This window comes from Rhipicephalus microplus, unplaced genomic scaffold (genome assembly GCF_043290135.1).
Source record: "Rhipicephalus microplus isolate Deutch F79 unplaced genomic scaffold, USDA_Rmic scaffold_62, whole genome shotgun sequence".
Taxonomy (NCBI): domain Eukaryota; kingdom Metazoa; phylum Arthropoda; class Arachnida; order Ixodida; family Ixodidae; genus Rhipicephalus; species Rhipicephalus microplus.
In genome coordinates this window covers 590855-607857 of record NW_027464635.1, presented here as the reverse complement: position 1 = coordinate 607857, position 17003 = coordinate 590855, and the positions used below count along the sequence as shown (strand labels likewise).

Genomic DNA, 17003 nt, shown 5'->3' with positions numbered 1-17003 from the left:
TAAATTCACATAATCTAGGATGCACAGCAGAATTTCATGAGGCACCCTGTCAAAAGCCTTCTCGAGGTCGATTTGCAGCATTGCGACTCGCGCACCAATAGCGTCGCAACATTCGAGGATGCTCCGGGCGGCGCGTATATTCGTGAGGATAGTTCTACCTTTAATGCCGCACGTCTGATGCGGCCCCACGAGCTCCGTAATGACTGTTTGCAACCTTTTAGCTAGGATTTTCATGAATATCTTGTAATCTCAGTTAGTGAGGCAGGTTGGGCGGTAAAAGTTTACTTTGCGCAGTGCAACGGGGTCTTCCGATTTTGGTATAAGAACAGCGTGAGATGATGAAAAGGACGGGAGTAATATTTTCAGCTCGAATGCCTCATTATAAACGTCGGCTAAGACTGGTGTTATTTCAAACTTGAAACACTTATAAAAGGCAGAAGTAAGACCATCAGAGCCAGGCGATTTCCCGGGATGCATACTTTCAATAGCACTGTTAATTTCCTCTTCCGAAGTGGGTTCCTCCAATATTTCTTTTGTATTAATGTCAAGCTTTGGCATCAGCGGTAAAAACTCGTTTTTAAAGCGATCGACATCAACTGAGCTGGCGGCGAATAAACCATTGAAGTGCTCAAAGAAAGCACGCTCGATAACATCTGCGACATCGCTGACTTCACCCTCGTGTTCAATTTCTGTTATCTGATTACGTCGTGCATGCCACGTTTCTGAGCCCAACGCCCTTTCGGACGGTGCTTATGCCATTATCAGTCGCTCGGCTCTTGCCCGAACCAAAGCACCTGCGCATGAGCTTTTCTTCTGCTCCTTTTTCTCTGCTTATAGCGCTCGAGCGTTCCAAAGCCTTAAATTTAACGACCTGCATGAAGTTCTCTCATTTTTCTCTAAACGTCCTTTTACTGCGAACTTTCATTTTTTCAACTTCCGTCATTACTTCCTCAGAAAATATTTCATCACTCAGCAGATTCGAATTCAATTTCCATGGTTGCCACTCGAAGGCCCTTTGAGTTTCTTTCGTGCTAGCTACTAAAAAGCTAACCCAGCAGTGGTCACTAAATGAAACGGCGTTAACACGGTATGCCTTGCAAAGCGGTACCAATTCTACACTCACGTACGCCCTATCTAGTCGGGCATGGCTGGCTGCCTGAAAGTGGGTGTACTGCATAGTCCGGCCACCACCGAGACATTCAGCCACATCCTCCAAACCATGTTCTCTTACTGTATCGCTTAAGACAGCCGTACTTGAATCCCTGTAATGTTGTTCGCTAGTTTTGTCTTTGGCTGAAAGGTCGCAGTTGAAATCGCCAATAATGTTTAGGAGCCTATTACATTTAGTATACTGCTTTAGTTGTTCAAAAAATATGCGTCTTTCGTCAGTGACAGTCGGTGCGTACAAGCATATTATGCGCCATTCCAATCCCGAAAACAAAAGATCACAAACAATGAGCCGACCAGACGGACATGACGTTGAGGCTTCTACTTTAGCATCCAGACTCTCTGACGAACAAAACGCAACCGGAAGAAGTCCCATTGGCATGGCTAACTATAGCAGAATACCGCGGCAAGAATTGGCGCATCATGCCCCCAGTTTCATCGTCGCCATGGACTTTAGTCTCTTGGACTGCCAGTATGTCAAGGTCGAGGTCACTTACTAGCCGATAAAGCTGACATTGTTTTCTCCGTGAGGCCAGGCCACGCACATTTAAAGTGGCCACACGGATTGAATTTTCTATTTGCACCATTGTAACGCTACGAAAAATCCAGGGGCATGGCGCTTACCTTACAACTGCAATTCCTTCCTGAACGCCTTGTCCCAGTACAGTCCTTAAGTTGGCGAAGGCGGCGTTTCCACCGTCTTGCGCTCCGACAAAATGTTTGGCCGTGGCCGGATGAGAGGCCACCAAGCGGGAGTCGTTTTGGCGGGTGGTTCGTCCGGCGAGGCAGCAGTGGTGCCCTTGTCTTTTTTCCCTTCGTCACGGGGACGCTTCCCCATCACAGTGCCACTGTCGCTTTCAAACCCAGTCATCAGTTCAGCCTCGGAGGGGGTCTCGTCTGCTAAGCCAAGACACGTGTCGCCGGTGCTGCTTGCATCCACCTTTTCACTGCTTTCTCCTACGCCTTCGTATGGAAGCCCGGCGTCGGGCTTACCTGGTGCTTCACACACGCCCTCTTCTTGTCGACATGATGACCCATCTTCCACAGCAGAGTTTGGGTTAACTCCTGCTGTTTCTTCCGAGTCTGCTTCGTCCATGAGGTGCTCCAGTGCATCACTTTCCTGCGCTGGTCCGGTCACACTGGCATATGTCTTCGCGCAGTCGTCGTCTTCGTGGCCGAAGCGGCGACAACAACTGCAGTGGAGGACTCGGCAGTCGCGACGCATGTGTCCGGTACTCTTGCACCGTAGGCACAACGGTGCACGGCCCGGAACGACAACGAGAGTCAGCTCTCCGGCAATCTTTAGCTGGTGCGGAATGTCATCCACCTTGACGTCGGAGTGCAGCTTTAGTCCCACAGACCGCGTCGTTGAGCCCTTTTTCTGATGCCCGGTGCTCGCCACTTCTCACGTTTCACTTCGAATACTTTCCCATAGGGAGTCAAGGCAACACGCACGTCTTCGTCGGTCACGCCGTGCAGCAACCAGTGAAGCTTGAAGTGAACCTCGCGGTTGTTTGGGTCAATGAGCAATCATGGGCGATCCTTTACCTTCACATCGATGGCGGAGAGCAACTTCCGAGCAGCCTCAGCACTCGTCAGTGTCACAGCCCATACGTGGTTCATTTGATACACCCCAACGCCAAAACGTCGTCGAGCGCACCAAGCTTGGCCAAAGGTCCCTGTAATCTTCGACGCGGTGAGGCCGGGCTCTCGGATCACCATGCATGAAAACGGTATTCGCAGCGATGCGTCCGGAAGGGAGATTGGGCAGAATCACCTAATAATCGTCGGCGCTAGGCGCAACAACCCTGTTACCGCGGCCCATTCGGGCCGCTGATACCGCTCCGTTGGAGCCGAACATTCCGCGACCGTATCGCTCGAAAGCCGCAAGTAGAATGACCCAAGCCACGGCACCTGCGCAGCTTTTTGTTCAGGCAGTGACACCATTAAAAGCATTTTAAAATATACTTCAAAAACAAAAAACTAGAGAGACTCTCGAGGCACCGGTGAGATTCGACCTCACGATCTCCTGTTTACTAGACAGGAGCTTTAACCAACTAAGCCACGGCGCCTGCGCAGCTTTTTGTTCAGGCAGTGACACCATTAAAAGCATTTTAAATTATACTTCAAAAACAAAAACTAGAGAGACTCTCGAGGCACCGGTGAGATTCGAACTCACGATCTCTTGTTTACTAGACAGGCGCTTTAACCAACTAAGCCACGGCGCCTGCGCAGCTTTCTGTTCAGGCAGAGACACCATTAAAAGCATTTTAAATTATACTTCAAAAACAAAAAACTAGAGAGACTCTCGAGGCACCGGTAAGATTCGAACTCACGATCTCCTGTTTACTAGACAGGCGCTTTAACCAACTAAGCCACGGCGCCTGCGCAGCTTTTTGTTCAGGCAGTGACACCATTAAAAGCATTTTAAATTATACTTCAAAAACAAAAACTAGAGAGACTCTCGAGGCACCGGTGAGATTCGAACTCACGATCTCCTGTTTACTAGACAGGCGCTTTAACCAACTAAGCCACGGCGCCTGCGCAGCTTTTTGTTCAGGCAGTGACACCATTAAAAGCATTTCAAATTATACTTCAAAAACAAAAAAAACTAGAGAGACGTTAGTCTCTACTCTCGAGGCACCGGTGAGATTCGAACTCACGATCTCCTGTTTACTAGACAGGCGCTTTAACCAACTAAGCCACGGCGCCTGCGCAGGTTTTTGATCAGGCAGTGACACCATTAAAAGCATTTTACATTATACTTCAAAAACAAAAAAACTAGAGAGAAGTTTGTCTTGACTCTCGAGGCACCAGTCAGATGCGAACTCACGATCTCCTGTTTACTAAACAGGCGCTTTATCTAACTAAGCCACGGCGCTTGCGATGTTTCCTGTTCAGGCAGTGACAACATTGGAAGTATTTCGAACTATACTTTGAAAACAAAGAGCTAGAGAGACATTGGTCTTGACTCTCGAGGCACCGGTGAGATTCGAACTCACGATCTCCTGTTTACTAGACAGGCGCTTTAACCAACTAAGCCACAGTACTTGCGCAGCGTGTTTTTCAGGCAGTGACACCATTAGAAGCATTTTAAATTATACTTCAAAAAAAAATTAGAAAGACGTTAGTCTTGACTTTCGAGGCACCGGTGAGATTCGAACTCACGATCTCCTGTTTACTAGACAGGCGCTTAAACCAACTAAGCCACGGCGCCCTTTTTTTTGCTTTATTGCTTGTTTACAGGCGCATACATCAAACCACCAGCAGAGCAAAAACAAGCAGTAACAGTCCGACAGAAACCTAAAATTCCTTAAGGGCTGCCAAGGGCTCCACCCTCGACAACCACTCAGGTAAAATCTCCTGAGTTTTCTGTATTTCAACATACTTGGCCATACTTTCACGGAAATACATTCGTGCAGGCCGTGCATCCTGATCGCGATAGAAACCCGCCATACGGGCCCGCCATAAACAGTGAAGTCCACATAGCATAATCAAATCAAAAGGCATTCTCTCTTCGTCCACTATTGGCAGAAATCTTATACCCTATGAATTTAAAGGTAATTCTTTCTGTAACGTCGTTTGAAGTACATCCCAAAAATATACTCCCACCCAACAATGTAAGAAAACATGGTCCGTAGTTTCGGGTTTTTTACAGATAAGGCAATTTGTCCCCGAAGGTAAGTAAAAACCACGGTCTGCTTAAAATGGCCTGAGTGATAATGTACCTGTGTGCAGCTTGAAAAAGAAAGACTTCACGCCAGGAGCCACTTGCATTTTCTCCACTCGTTTAAGCACATCTTTCCCTTAACCTCCAGCGTACATGGCATGGTACAGGGGTTCAGGTAAAACAACATCGCATACATCTTTTTACATCTTCTTTCGAGTCACTGAAAACAAATATTCACTGGAAAATCTAACAGATAAAAACCGTACATTTAGAATAACCTTTTTAAGATACCCGCGCACAGCAACGGTCATGCCATTCGTGCTAACCACATATCCAGGTAAAGCCCGCATCAGTCTCATTTGGCACACTGTACGTAAGAAAGGTTCCCTTGTGTAGCGAAAAAAAAAAGAACCTATTTACGACTTGGCGTATGAAAAAATGTGCTAAACCAAGCCCTCCGTGTTTCAATTTTCGAAACAGATTAGTTCGACTGCCTCTCTCCAAGTTCGAAGCCCACACGAAGACTGCGAAGATGCGATGGTACTTCTGTAGGTTTGCCCTTGAACAATGCAATACTTGCATCACATACCAATGAGCCATGGCGCCTGTGCAGCGTCTTTTTCAGGCAGTGACACCATCAGAAGCATTTTAAATTATACTTAAAAAACAAAAAAAAAACTAGAGAGACGATAGTCTTGACTCTCGAGGTAACGGTGAGATGCGAACTCACTATATCCTGTTTACAAGACAGGCACATAAACCAACTAAGCCACGGCGCCGGCGCAGCGTCTTGTTCAGGCAGTGATACCATTCGAAGTATTTTAAATTATACTTCAAGAATAAAACATTTACTAGAGAGACGTTAGTGTTGACTCTCGAGGCACCGGTGAGATTCGAACTCACAATCTCCTGTTTACTAGACAGGCGCTTTAACCAACTAAGCCACGGCGCCGGTGAGCTCAAGCCGTTTGAGTTTTCGTATCGATCGGGAGCACCCGCCGTTTGTGCGTGCGTTGAATAATATCTGTGCTGGTCGTAGTACGGAGAGTAACGTGTTACTTCGGTCACGTAGAAATGGGGAACGTGCTTGAAGGCTCGAATAAGTGGTCGGTATATGCGAAACGGACGATTGCATCTTAACTGTTTCATCAGCCAACGACGTTACTGTTCTGCGCAAGGGTTAAATTATCACTACGTTTTTGGCTCACAAATATGTGCCTATAGCACATCTTGTATTTCTCGAGTTGGTTCCGCAATCGAATGTTTCTTGTAACAGCTGCTATATATAGGGAAGTGTTCTGGGCCCTACAGCTTTTCTTAATAATAGCACACAAGTGGTAGTTCTCACTCATTTTTCGTTTACCTTTTTTAACCGTTTTAGAACAAAAGAATGGCAGTGCGGTAAATTTATGCTTTTACGCAATATTAACGGTCAAAGAAAACATACAAATCTCATGATAGAGTGAAAAAGTTGGAAGGGCAGTTTTAAGTTTTGATAGAAAGGCAGCCACATGAGCTTCCTCAGAGCTGTTTCGCAGAAATAACTTGAATGTGTAAACAAATTGAGAAATACAAGACAACAATTGCAGATATGAATTCTAGGCACGGTAACGTCACCTGAAAGTGCAGATATTATTACGGTGCATCAACGACAGGAGCAAGCGTGGCGCTTTGCGAAGATGAAGAAGACACCTGTGCGTTAGGCGCTTGCGCGAGAGGCAACTCAGACATCTTGTTCGGCTGCCGACTCTCGGTGGACGCTATCCTATAAGCCTAGACCTCGCCCCGTCACATTTGGTGGACGTGCTGGGTAACCGCCTCGCAACGGAACTTCGCAGCGGCCGTCGTTTGAAGGGTCATTCCACAACGATGACGGAAAGTACGGCGTCCGCATCTGCTCCTGGCGTTCCTGCGGCCGGAAATGATGCGGTAACTTCATCTCCTTCTGCGACCACAACCTTTGTGCTCGAACCACCGCGGGATCCTGGTACGTTCAGCGGTTCCGTCGATCCAGATGAAGTTTGACGTCGAAGATTGGCTAGCAGAGTACGAACGTGTGAGTACTCGATACCGATGGGGCCCGACTCTTATGCTGGCGAACCTGTTATTCTATCTTAGGGGAACCGCCAAATCATGGTATGAGAACCATGAAACAGAACTTGGGAGTTGGGCAGTGTGCAGGGAGAAAATGTTGGACCTGTTCGGAAGGCCGATTGGAAGAAAAATGGCCGCGAACAAAATGCTTGCGTCTCGGGCGCAGACCTCGACCGAGTCTTAGGTCTCCTATATAGAAGATGTGTTATCGTTGTGTCGCAAAGCCAATGCCGAGATGCCGGAGGCTGACAAGGTCGGACATATTCTTAAGGGGATGACGCATTCCACCTTCTCAACTGCAAAACTTTTTCTACAGTGGACGCCATTATAAAAGAATGTCGGTGCTTTGAGCAAGCGAAGAGCCAGCGGATTAACAGCGTGTTTACCCACCTTTCGAATACGGCTGCAACGTCGTCTTGCGAAGACCGTGCAAGAACACAGCCGCCACCTCTAGATTCATCGGATCAGGTGACCCGAATTGTAGGGCGCGAACTTGAAGCCATTGCCTCTGCTCCGGCTCACACCGCTGCAAGTGACACGACCCCACTCACTGCTATTATGGTTCAAGCCATCATCCGCCAAGAACTCGCCAGCATAGGTGTTCCCTCGGTGTGCGCTTTGCCCAGCCCGCAGCGAGCTCCATGGCGTCCACCCTCGTCCTATCACGAGCAGCAGTTTACGGCCCGATCTCGTGACCCTGCTGCGCGGAGAACCATCGACAATCGACCAATTTGTTTTCAATGCCACCGTATCGGTCATGTCGTTCGTTACTGCAATCACCTCTGGTCCTCGCCACCTCGGACTTCATCTCAACCTTACTACCGACAGGACAGCACCCGCTTCGCATCTACCGCGCAGCCTTCTCCGCCAAACAACTACAGAAGGTTCAACAGCCGATCTCCGTCACCGCATGGTCGTCAGTCGCGCTCGCCTCCAGGACGTCGCCAGTCGTCTCGCTCACCGCAGACTCACAGGCCATCGTTCCATTCAACCGCGCTCCTGCCTACCCGGAAAACTAAACGGTGCAGCGCCCGGAGGTGACGTTGCATTGTCCACTCCCTCCACAAATCCTCTCTTGACGCTTCCGACGAGACAAAGTTTGTTATACGTTGACATTGACGGTGTGGCTATTTCTGCCCTTATAGATACTGGAGCGCACAATTCTGTAATGAGCGCGAACCTTCGCCAACGCCTACATAAAGTGCTCACGCCTGTCGCTTCCCACACACTTCGTGTCGCTGATGGGAGGACCCCTGATGTTCAAAGGATGTGCACGGCCCGAGTGTTCATTGCAGGTGATCCTACATTAGTTCAGTTTGCCGTCATTGAAATGTGTTCTCATGACCTAATACTTGGTTTGGACTTCCTGTCACGTCATTCTGCGCTCATTTATTGTGCCACTGGTGCTCTTCAGCTTGAACTGCCACAGTTTGCCGATTTTCCAGCTGACTATTTACCCCGTTTATGCTCTCGTCACCACGTTCGCTTGCCTTCGCAAGCTGCTACATATGTCACTTTGTAGTGCTCACGTCATGTTTCCGATGGTGACTACCTCGTCACTCCTATAGTCGACGTACTGATGGCCCGAGACGTCGGCCTTGCTCACACTGTTGTCGCCATCGCTAATAATACAGTGGTTATACCACTACTCAACGTGAGTTTCTTGACTCAAGTTATTTCACAAGACATGTCTTTGGCCACCCTATCTCCACTTGACAGCTGCAACGTTACTGGTTTGGACACCGATACTACATCCCCCTCTCTTGGCAACAATTACACTCTGCCTGCAGATGACATTAACAAGATGATTGCTCCTGACCTCCCTGCAGCGCAAGCTGCCAGCCTCCGTAGCTCCATGCCAGCCTCCGTAGCTTATCATTGCTTATGCAAGTCGTCTTCTTTCACCTTCCAAACGGAAGTTCTCCATCACTGAGCGTGAATGCCTAGCTTTAGTGTGGGCCGTGGCGAAATTCAGGCCTTACCTGTATGGCCGAACTTTTTCCGTTGTTACGGACCATCACGCTCTTTGCTGGCTGTCATCGCTAAAGGACCCATCTGGATGTCTCAGTCGCTGGGCGCTTCGTCTGCAAGAATACTCGTTCGTGGTCAACTTCAAGTCGGGACGCCTGCACACAGACGCAGACTGTTTGTCACGTTATCCGGTTGAAACGCCCGACTTGACAAACCTTGATTCAGACCCCTGCGTTCTCTCCATCCACGCTTTGGGTGATATCTCCACCGAACAACGACGTGACCCGTCCTTACTCTCCATCATCGAACGTCTGACCTCTGCTCCAACAGACCCTTCCGTTCGCCTGTTCGAACTGCACGACAACACTCTGTACCGTCGCAGCTTCAACGCTGATGGCCCGGAATTAGTACTCGTGCTTCCCCATCAGCTGCGTACCAGCGTTCTCGAACAAATACATGACGTACCTACAGCCGGTCACCTAGGCGTCTCTCGTACCTACGATCGTGTGCGACGTCGCTTTTTCTGGCACGGACTGTATGGTTCTGTGGTTCGCTACCTCACTGCTTGGGACCGCTACCAACGCCGCAAGCGCCCCTCTGTGCTACCGTCTCGCCTCCTACAGCCCATTGACATACCAAAGGAACCATTCTGTCGTGTTGGCCTTGATCTGTTGGGCCCGTTTCCTACGTCCACCTCCGCAAATAAATGGGTTGCAGTCGCCACAGACTACGCCACACGCTTTGCCATCACTAAAGCACTGCCGACAAGCTGTTCCTCTGACGTCGCTGACTTTCTCTTATAGGAAGTCATTCTTCATCACGGCGCTCTGCGGCAGCTGCTTACTGATCGAGGACGGTACTTTCTTTCGCGTGTTGTGGATGACATTCTCCGCGCCTGCACCACTGAGCATAAGCTTACCACCGCTTATCATCCACAGACAAATGCAAGACCGAGCGCCTGAATCGAACGCTGACGCAGATGCTGTCAATGTACGTTTCGCCAGATCACCATGACTGGGACTTTGTCACGTTCGCGTACAATTTTTCACGGCATGACACAGCTAGTTTTTCGCCGTTTTATTTGCTATTTGGCCGACATTCAGCATTACCATTTGACACGCTCCTTCCTTCGGCTGCCCCCTTGTCTACTGAGTACTCCAGCGGTGTCGTTTCTCGAGCCCATGCAGCCCGACAGCTTGCCCATGATCAGCTGCACTTGTCGCAAGCGCAGCAAAAATACCGCAATGACAGTCGCCATGAAAGCGTGCACTTCTCGCCGGGGTCTCTGGTACTTCTCTGGACACCATACCGGCAAATCGGCTTATCAGAGAAGCTACTATCACACTACCATGGCCCTTACAAAGTGTTACGACAACTTAGTGACGTGAGGTACGAGATCGCACCACTAAACAATGCCTCTTCGACCCCCTCACTCCAGACAGACGTTGTACACGTTTCCAGACTCAAGCCGTATCACCCTCCTCGTTCGTCACCGCCGAACTAAGCGCCGTGACGGCGCTTCCGCCACAGGGGAGTGATGTTGCGGTGCATCAACGACAGGAGCAAGCGTGGCACTTTTTGAAGATGAAGAAGACGCCTGTGCGTTAGGCGCTTGCGCGAGAAGCAACTCATACATCTTGTTCGGCTGCCGACTCTCGATGGACGCTATCTTATAAGCCTAGACCTCGCCCCGTCACAATATTAAGAAACTTTTGTACTTATAAAGTAAAAGTTGATTACCAACCTTTTCAATACTACTCTTTACTAAAAACGAATAAAATTTTCTTTCAAAGGAGATGGGACGGCATTAACCTTTAGCACCTGCCGAAAATTGTGAGCGTTCCCATGTGAAAAGAGAGGGTGCATGGTACATTACATAGTGTATTGTTCACACAATCGAGCTCTCAGGAGATTTTATACGGCCATGATTCTGAGCCTCTTTTTTCCTTTGCTCTTCTGCATCCAGGCATTTCAGGAAGTTGCGCTCATCGCATGCATTGAGTAGTCGGTTGCGTCACAGCAACGGAAGCATAAAGGTCCACTTTTTCGCACTTCTCGTTACACGTGCGTTGTGTTTTTTAGTTAAGTTGTTTAATACACCGTGTATACAGGTACGTTAATAAATGCGAACCTTTGCAGAATACATCAGATAAAAGGTGCTTCTTAAAACACACGCGCTGAACCACTGTATTTGCTCAAGTGCATAGGTGCTTAAACAACGCGAGAAATGCAGAGGGCGAGGTCATACGCCTCGTAGTGGCCGTACACGTCTTCATGACTCGTTAGAAGAAGGAGACAAAACACCATTTGCATATTCGAGGTAACTTGGACTTTTCGTGTACTACAGCAATGATGGCTAAACTATGATTTGTAATAAAATGCGGTCGAAACGTCAGTATCGATGAAGAGGCGAAATATTGTAACCATCTCATAATGTACGTGTTAGGCTTTCTTCCCTTGGCCCACTTTCTCAGCGGCTAAAGCATCGCTTGGGCATAGTTTTCCTTCTGCTCGTGCACTTCCATTAACTGTGAAATTCGTGCTTATCAGACTTATCGGATAGTGGGCGCAGCCAGGCTAATGATGATGATGAAGAACAGGCAGGCATCCCCCATGCCATCTTACCATCAATCATCGATCATCGATCAATGATCCGTCATTCTTCGGAGAACCGTGGTGTCCGCGGAACACTTGCATCAAATTTTGTGTGATTTTTTTTTCATGCAGTTGCTGATGACGATGAAGAATTACGCCTGAATTGGGTATCTGCTACAGTAATTACGTGCTGAAAAACAAGCTTTTGTAAAGGGAAGGTAGTACATAGACCTCAAATCTTGTTTGTTAAGGAGCAGCTAGAACCTTTAAACGCTAACATACACAACATTGTTTCATATGACTCATTAGCAAAAAACAAAACCGAATTCGATGATACACTCCTTTCTAATGCCAAACTTCTACCTAACATATATCTAAAAGGCTTATTAGAAGAAAATTTACTTCATTTGGAAATTGGCAATGGTATTGCTACGGATGCATCAAGGTCTGAAAAGAAAGCGGGGGCAGGCATCTTCTCAGGGACATTGTGTTGATCATTCTCATAATGACTTTCGCATTACACTCCTACAGTTGAAACAGAGCTTTCAGCAATTATTTTGCTCTTTACAAAACTTTCGATAAATGATTCGGCTGTAATTACTGTTACTGAGTGACTGTTCATATGTAGATCTATAGCCTCAGATTGTTCATGCGAGTATTCCCGTTGGAAAGCTTTCGCTTCTTTAATCCCAAAACACTTGAGTAAAGTGCGACTGGTGTGGGTGCCCGGTCTTCGAGACATATATATAAATGAAATGGCGGACATTCTCTTGCGATGGTCCTAGATTGTGCTGCAATGACCATTTTACCCGATACGAGTTCCTGATACCTGATACAAGAGTAAAAAATATGCCCTCGAAACCCGGGCGGCGTCATCGTCGCCGGTTCGGGGACAGGATCGAGACGCGTAAGACCCCGGTTTTCCCACTGCACGGTATACGAGACACGGTAAGCGCAGCATTGTAGTTTTCATCTTTGTTATCAACATGGCTAGCATGACTGCGCCTTTACGCATTGGTACGCTGAATATACGTGGTCTAGGAACGCGTCGCAAAATGTACCAGTTCAAAACGCTTTATACAAGAAAAAGACCTTGACTTGCTCGCGGTCAGGGAGACTAAAGTTAGTACTGAGGACGCGACTAATAGCTTGGTAGCAGGATTTTCATTGCGGTACAATGCGTGTGTGAGCTATGCAGTGGGAGCATCAGCCAGATGTATTATTTTTGTCAAGAACTCTCTTGGTATTGTAGTGGAAGAGGTCAAAAGTTGCCTACATGGGCGATTTGTTTTGTGTGACTTTTGTTAGGGGACCACTAAATTCAGAGTTATCTGTGTATACGCACCTATAAATTCGAGAGAGAGATGTTTGTTTTTCGGGAAATGCAAGCGTACTTTGAATGTCAGAAATGTGTGATTCTGTTGGGTGACTTCAATTGTGTTCTGACCCAAGAATATTGCACGTATACTGCTAAATTAGGTGATGAAAGCGTTGGTTTGCTTAGAGAAAGCCTTAATAAGTACTTTTTACATGACGTAGCTCTGTTTGCGATGAGTGGCAGTCACCAACACTTCACACCTTTTCAAGGTTCGAGTCACGCACGACTAGTTCGAGCATATGTTTGTTCTGAGATAGTAACTTTATGCCAGAACTATGACGTTTATGCTGTTTCCTTTAGTGATCATTGCTTAGTTTCGTTTGAGATAGGTAGAAAGTGCAAAAAGAAGGTTGTATGGGCAACATGGAAACTGAATACTAAGATAATTACGCACGAAGGGTTTGTAGATAAGACAAAGAAGGAAATCGAGAATTTTTTCAAAAACGCAGAAAGGAGTGCCACGGAAAGATGGGAATTATTTAAGCAAAAGATAAAAATGAACGCAATAGAGTGTGGTTGCTACATGCAGTATCAAGCTCGAAAACAGGAACGTGAGCTACGGGCAGAGCTAAATGATTTGGTGAGTACTGAAGCAGAAAACCCGGGCTTATTCACACATCAACTGCAGGTTGTCAAAATCAATATTGAATGTCTTGAAGAAGATAAATATAAAGGCGCAATCTTACGAGCAAGAGCTGAGAGATTCCTCGTGGGTGAAGCCCCGACAAAGCGAGCCTTGTCAAATGAAAAGGCATATGCGCGAGCCCACGACATACTAGAGATAGAATGGAATGGTAAAATATTGAAAGAACATAAAGATATTATGAAAGCTTTTGAAAACTATTATCAGGACTTGTTTGCTTATCGCGAAACAAAGGAGCCGGGTTTCGTAGATGAGTTCTTGATATAAATGCCGACACAATGCTGAGGACACAAATTTATTGGAAATGTCTAATAGTATAGGGGAAATTGAGAAGGCTATCGATGATCTTGGCACGGGCAAATCACCTGGTCCAGATGGCATTAATGCCGCCTACAAGGCGTTCAAGGAGGCTATGGCCACCGCATTGCATGAGGTTTTTTCAGAGTCTTTAGATCGCGGAACTCTGCCTCCTTCGTTTAATCGAGCACACACCGTGCTGATTCCTATAGGGAAAGAGCAACATGTTTTACGCGAAGTGACAGGATACAGGCCAATCACGCTAACAAACGTAGATTATAAGGTGTTTATAAAAGTTCTGGCTAGGAGGTTGCACGGAGTTATAGACAACTTGGTCGGGTCACACCAGACTTGCAGCATCAAGCGTAGGACTATATTCACGAATATTCATGTTGCCAGGAGCATTTTGGAGTATTGTGACGCTGCGCTTTTAAAAGTAGCTATGTTGCAAATTGATCTAGCCAAGGCTTTCGACATGGTTCCACACAATATACTCTTCATGCTAGCTGAGTACGTTGGTCTTGGTGCGATCATATGTAAAGGTATTAGATTGGCATACAAAAGTTCAACCACCAATTTAATTGTAAATAGAGAACTCTCACAGCGCATACAAGTACTTTCCTCCGTGCGCCAGGGGTGTCCTTTAAGTCCTTTGCTCTTCGCTCTATTTTTGGAACCATTGTGTCAGAAAGTGATTCACCATGCAGGGATTAATGGTTTCAGGTGGCAGTCATGTGAAGTGCGTGTTTTGGCATACGCCGACGATATCGCTTTTTTTGCAGTTGATAGAGAGAGTGTCACTTCGTTATTAAAAATCACTCAAAGGTTTTGTGACACGAGTGGAACTTTAATGAACAAAGAGAATAGCATTTGTTTATGGCATGGTAATTGGGACCTTACGCCCAGTGCCTTCGGAAATATTCAGTGGCTCACGACGCCTAGTCGTTACCTAGGGGTACCATTGGACAGGTATCAAGACAGTGAAGCGTTTTGGCTTAGAAAGGCTGAAGAACTGCGCGCGACCGACGAAGGATGGGGCGGGTGGTCGTGGCTTATCAATTTTCTCTCGGTCAGCTGGATACAATGTGTTTCTGGCTGCTAAAATTATGTACCTTTTGCAAGTACTTAGTTGTAAGCGTAAAATCATTCACAAAGTTCACAGGATATTCGCCACGTTCATCTGGAGTTGTACGTGGGAGAGAACATCTTGAACGAACTTGTTTCGGCGAGTTAAGCAAGGAGGGCTGTCTCTGTGCCATCTGTTTCTTAGCCAAGTAATATCACGTTTCCTGCTCATTAGAGACCAGAGAGACTCGCTTTTACGTTCTTTATTTCAAACAACGCTGTTACACCACATGCCTGACTTCTTTGTATCTTCAGACAGGCGAGAACGACACACCTTGTCACCGTTCTTGCGCGAAGTTGTGTTCTCATATCGTTTCTTAAGGGCGAGGTTTTCGATAGAGAACCTCACTAATGTGAAAAGAAAGCGCCTTATGAAAGACCTAATACAGAATATTTTTCCTGTGCCCCTGTACTTTGAAGGTATAAAAAATCATATGGTCATGACGTACTAAAGCGAATGAAAAACATGTGTATACCAACAATTGAGAAAACCTTTTTTAAACTTCATACGGGAACCTTGCCAGTAAAAACGTGGCTTGAAGAGTCAGGGATGTATGTACCATGGGGAAGCAGCTGTCTCCTGTGTAACAAACCTGAGACCATTGAACATGTGTTTATTGATTGTAAGAACGCTATTTTTTGTTTTGGGACATTTTACAGAGGGTTTTAAAAAAAGATTTACCTCTTATTTCATATTGAATTCGTTTTTGGCCTTGTGATAGTTATGTGCAAAGTTTGGATGTTATATTTTTACTTGGTCTGTATTCGGTTTGGCGTAGTATGCTATCGTACAGACACTGTGATGTGAGGGTTCTAACCGTTAATGAGTGTTTCGTGGAAGCTGTTATAAAAGTGCGAGATGTGTATAAGACTACCGACTGTGTTGAATATGTAATATCTTTGTTTGACGCGTTATCACGCATGAAACACGTGTGATGCTGATTGTCATATTAGCTTGACCTGTAGTCAAGAAGGCAATAAAAAAAAACACGCGCCGTGGCTTAGTTGGTTAAAGCGCCTGTCTAGTAAACAGGAGATCGTGAGTTCGAATCTCACCGGTGCCTCGAGAGTCAAGACTAACGTCTCTTTAACTTTTTTTTGATTTTGAAGTATAATTTAAAATGCTTTTAATGGTGTCACTTCCTGAAAAAAAAGCTGCGCAGGCGCCAGAAGTTGCAGGAAGATCAGGAATGAACAAAAGTTGCAGGAATTCACCCCAGAGTGGTTGCCACGCGTCGAATTACTATCGACGATAAAAACATTTTAACAGATGCGTGGCCACATCATTTGAGCCACGGTTTTTGCAGTGTTTTGGATTGTGTTGTGTAATTATCTGTTAGTATGTGTATTGTTTACGTGAGCCAAAGACAGGCAATAAAAAAAGCGCCGTGGCTTAGTTGGTTAAAACGCTTGTCTAGTAAACTTGAGATTGTAAGTTCGAATCTCCCCGGTGCCTCGAGAGTCTAGACAAATTTATCTCTAGTTTTTTAAGTATAATTTAAAATACTTCTAATGGTGTCACTGCCTGAACAAGACGCTGCGCAGGTACTCATGGCTTTGTTGGTTGAAGCGCCTGTCTAGTAAACAGGAAATCATGAGTTCGAATTTCACCGGTGCCTCGAGAGTCAATACAAACGTCTCTCTGGTTTTTCGTTTTTGAAGTATAATTTAAAATGCTTCTAATGGTATCACTGCCTGAAAAAGACGCTGCGCAGGCGCCGTGCCTCAGTTCGTTAATGCACCTGTCTAGTAAGCAGGAGATCGTGAGTTCGAATTTTACCGGTGCCTCGAGAGTCAAGACAAACTTCACTCTAGTCGTTTTTTTTTGAAGTGTATTTCGAAATACTTCTAATGGTGTCACTGCCTGAACAATATGCTGTGGAAAAGACGAAGATGACGTTCTGAACGGACGTGTTTTTCATGTTCTCCGCTTCGAAGGATTTACCGGCCATGGGCCGAGGTGCTGCTCAGGCTTCAGCCAGCGGCAATGACTACCGTGTTGTACTTCCTCGCCTTTCCACCGGTAAGCTTGTGTTGGACTCTGTTTTTCTACATGCGGACTT

The 17003-nt window shown here is 46.5% G+C and overlaps 9 non-coding genes across 9 annotated transcripts; 1 reads left to right on the top strand and 8 right to left on the bottom strand.

Moving 5' to 3' along the window:
* Positions 1 to 3165: 3165 nt before the first annotated feature.
* On the bottom strand, positions 3166 to 3239 carry TRNAT-AGU (transfer RNA threonine (anticodon AGU)). Its single transcript has one exon. It is a non-coding gene; the product is annotated as a tRNA-Thr (tRNA).
* Positions 3240 to 3321: 82 nt separating this feature from the next.
* Positions 3322 to 3395, bottom strand: TRNAT-AGU (transfer RNA threonine (anticodon AGU)). Its single transcript has one exon. It is a non-coding gene; the product is annotated as a tRNA-Thr (tRNA).
* Positions 3396 to 3478: 83 nt separating this feature from the next.
* On the bottom strand, positions 3479 to 3552 carry TRNAT-AGU (transfer RNA threonine (anticodon AGU)). Its single transcript has one exon. It is a non-coding gene; the product is annotated as a tRNA-Thr (tRNA).
* Positions 3553 to 3634: 82 nt separating this feature from the next.
* On the bottom strand, positions 3635 to 3708 carry TRNAT-AGU (transfer RNA threonine (anticodon AGU)). The gene has a single exon. It is a non-coding gene; the product is annotated as a tRNA-Thr (tRNA).
* A 97-nt stretch (positions 3709 to 3805) lies between these two features.
* Positions 3806 to 3879, bottom strand: TRNAT-AGU (transfer RNA threonine (anticodon AGU)). Its single transcript has one exon. It is a non-coding gene; the product is annotated as a tRNA-Thr (tRNA).
* A 265-nt stretch (positions 3880 to 4144) lies between these two features.
* Positions 4145 to 4218, bottom strand: TRNAT-AGU (transfer RNA threonine (anticodon AGU)). The gene has a single exon. It is a non-coding gene; the product is annotated as a tRNA-Thr (tRNA).
* A 92-nt stretch (positions 4219 to 4310) lies between these two features.
* TRNAT-AGU (transfer RNA threonine (anticodon AGU)) lies at positions 4311 to 4384 on the bottom strand. The gene has a single exon. It is a non-coding gene; the product is annotated as a tRNA-Thr (tRNA).
* Positions 4385 to 5715: 1331 nt separating this feature from the next.
* On the bottom strand, positions 5716 to 5789 carry TRNAT-AGU (transfer RNA threonine (anticodon AGU)). Its single transcript has one exon. It is a non-coding gene; the product is annotated as a tRNA-Thr (tRNA).
* Positions 5790 to 15930: 10141 nt separating this feature from the next.
* TRNAT-AGU (transfer RNA threonine (anticodon AGU)) lies at positions 15931 to 16004 on the top strand. The gene has a single exon. It is a non-coding gene; the product is annotated as a tRNA-Thr (tRNA).
* Positions 16005 to 17003: the final 999 nt, after the last annotated feature.